Below are 3,140 nucleotides of genomic sequence, written 5' to 3' on the forward strand. Positions count from 1 at the left end.
GTATTAGCAGTCCCATTCAATGGCTCAGGGATATAACAATCTTGTACAAAAGTTTCCGTAAAAGGGTCTCCTCCATCTTCATCTACGTGATTAGCATAAGAGGATATGCTCATGGGGTCGCCATAGGTGGTGTGCTTTGGCTAAACAAGCAAAGTATGCATGAAAGTGTCAAGCTACCAAATAAGAATACAATGTTTTTTTGTAAATATTCTTTACTTTTTTACCTCATGCATATAAAGCTCTTCAAAAGGATGCCTTTGCCACAAGACTGTGTGGCATGACCGTGCACAGTGTTTGAGGATCTTGTGAAGGTCTTTTGTCAACATAGCATGGAAGGAAAATAATCAAAAGTTAGCTCACAAACTAAGAAACATTGAGGAAACACACTTACACACACACACACATTGAGCTCACATTAAAGATGTTTAAGAACAAAATTAAAAGCAACTCATGTACTTACATACCTTGGGAGGATCTTCAAAGTGAAGAGCACTCTTCATAAATTGGAGCATGGAGGTGCCCTCGAGTGCTTTCATGGAGCTATCTTGAGAGGGATAGCACCATTGTCTCCTTGGCTGGATAGTAAGTGGGCTAAGTAAAGGAGGACTTTTCTCTACATTTCCCAACCGCAAACATTTTTTCGGGTTTCTTTGTGCATGCCTCCATTCTAAGACCTTCTCATACACATATGTGACACTCCAATCAAGCTTTACATCTTTTGGAAACACTAGAGTTTTCAACTCATGCATCTTTCCCTTGATGAATTCCATCAAATTAGTTGAAATCAATGGATCTTTTTGCAAGTTAATTTGTGTGAATGAATGCTTCTCTAAATCCCCAAAACCTTCTTTGAACCAGCCTCTATTTTTTCTCATGCTTTCATTGTAAGAAAAATGTTGTTTGTACCAATATTTTTTAAGGAAAGCTTTTCCTACAAGAGAATGTTCATGTCTAACGGTAGATGGATACAAAACCCGTTTACGCATCACCGGTACAGCATCGGCGTGAAGATATTTCATCTCATGCAACATTTGTAGGTGATCATGATCTTCATTGTCGATTGGATGATGAATAATCCTCAAGGATCTCTCCTAATACTTGGAGCATGTGTGTGTGAACTAGGATTATCATTGAGGATATGGTTGCTCCATCCTAAAATCATGTGACGATGCGAAAAGCTTGTTATTCCAAGCTCTATCCAACCTTCGAATGTCATATATAAGAGTGTTTTGCCGTTGATGCCACTTGATGACACCGCTTGGGAGTACTCACTTGTGACACAAAACTCCTCCACAAAAGAGCTACTACTTTTCGGTTATCCCACAATGCAATGCTTTTGAAGCTTTCATTGCTACATAAAATACAATTGCAAAGTATTTAGCCTAATATGACTGAATATGGCGCTTACCTTCTTTCAATGTTATGCTGGTCCATTGTCGATTATCAAGGTCTTGAGCTAGCGGCAAGAGAGGATACTTAGGAGGCATATTTGAGTTAGTGGCCTGAAGAAGAAGATTTCTAGCTTTGATGTTCCAAAAGAATCGATCTATGGCCCATAAGAAACTCCAGCTTTGTCAATGGTGCACGAAAACCACATTTTCGAGTTGCATTCTCATGCAACGTCTGCCTAACGAATGAGACTGTGGGTGTTTATGAGAGAGAGAGAGAGAGAGAGAGAGAGAGAGAGAGAGAGAGAGAGAGAGAGAGAGAGAGAGAGATAGATAGAGAGAGAGAGAGAGAGATAGTCATGCTCTCTTGCAAGCCCTCAATCCGGGACAGACTTCTGCGCCGCCATAGAGAGAGAGAGTGAGTCTACCCGCCAATAGTACGTAAGCAAGTGGTGCAGGCTAGATATGTGTGTGTGTGTGTGTGTGTGTGTGTGTGTGTGTGTGTGTGTGTGTGTGTGTGTGTGAGAGAGAGAGAGAGAGAGAGAGAGAGAGAGAGAGAGAGAGAGAGAGAGAGAGAGATATGATGTCATGCAAGCCCTCAAGCCGCCTGGACTTTTGCGCCAAGAGTGAAGCTGTCGCCTCTAATAAAAGCTACCTGGCTGCATGTCTAATCCATTGCTAGCCAGTACTGGAGGGGGGGGGGGGGGGAGGAGAGAGAGAGAGAGAGAGAGAGAGAGAGAGAGAGAGAGAGAGAGAGAGAGAGAGAGAGAGAGAGAGAGAGAGAGAGAGATGGAGAGAGACGGATGCAAGTCCTGACTCCCAACTTCCCAAGCAACATACTGTTGACCTGCAAAATTGATTCTCAAACGCTCAGTTGTACAGCAACTCCCAATCTCTGGTAGGCTGCAAAGAGAAAGCGCGCGCGCGAGCTGGACTCGAGTCAAATTTCTACACTAAGATTGTAAATTGTATCCATAAATAAAACCTTAGGGTGCTTTTTTCTCCTACATTAAGTGCAGCTTTTTGTGGATTCCAATTATGAATTATTGCTTGATGATTATGAGAGAGAGAGAGAGAGAGAGAGAGAGAGAGAGAGAGAGAGAGAGAGAGAGAGAGAGAGAGAGAGAGAGAGAGAGAGAGAGAGTACATGCATGTGAGATGTGCATATGAAAGCACATGGAACAAGCTGCTTGATGATTAGAAGAGAGAGAGAAAGAGAGAAGAGCATATGCATGTGAGATGTGCATATCACGGTACATGGAACAAGCTACACCTGCCTGCAGGAAACCCCAGTACGGTGTGTTGAGATGTAGAGAGAAAGAGAGAGAGACGAGACAAGAGACACACCATATACGCTCCCAAAGACTGATTCATATTGAGGACAAGATACAAATATATAGGTGAGACCAAGTTCAGTAGAGTGAGCCATATATAGCTCCAACACCCCCACTCAAACAAAGGTCTCTAGCTTTGGATGAAAAAAAACCCTTGGGGAGTTCAAGGGAAAAACCCAAGCCCCTATACAATGTGAAATATGAACCAGCCGTGATGATGTGAAAGTGAATTGTTCATCTATGTACAAATATTCAAGTGACTTAGATATCACAAGGTGCAAATGTGGAGTGTGCATAGTGCATGGTACCTAAAAGATTACAATGTCATATGTACAAAGCCATTACAATAGAAAAGAAGCTAATCTAGAAAGAGTGAGGCCGAAGCAACTCCAAGCTCGGAGCGCAAGAGAATGAAATG

At 42.3% G+C, this 3,140-nt stretch overlaps 1 pseudogene; it reads right to left on the minus strand.

Annotated features, from left to right (window-relative positions):
* Positions 1 to 212: 212 nt before the first annotated feature.
* LOC147465109 (uncharacterized) lies at positions 213 to 1,162 on the minus strand (annotated as a pseudogene).
* Positions 1,163 to 3,140: the final 1,978 nt, after the last annotated feature.

The sequence above is a fragment of the Adiantum capillus-veneris genome, chromosome 1, assembly GCF_014529385.1.
Source record: "Adiantum capillus-veneris isolate H3 chromosome 1, ASM1452938v2, whole genome shotgun sequence".
In the NCBI taxonomy this organism is placed as follows: Eukaryota; Viridiplantae; Streptophyta; class Polypodiopsida; order Polypodiales; family Pteridaceae; genus Adiantum; species Adiantum capillus-veneris.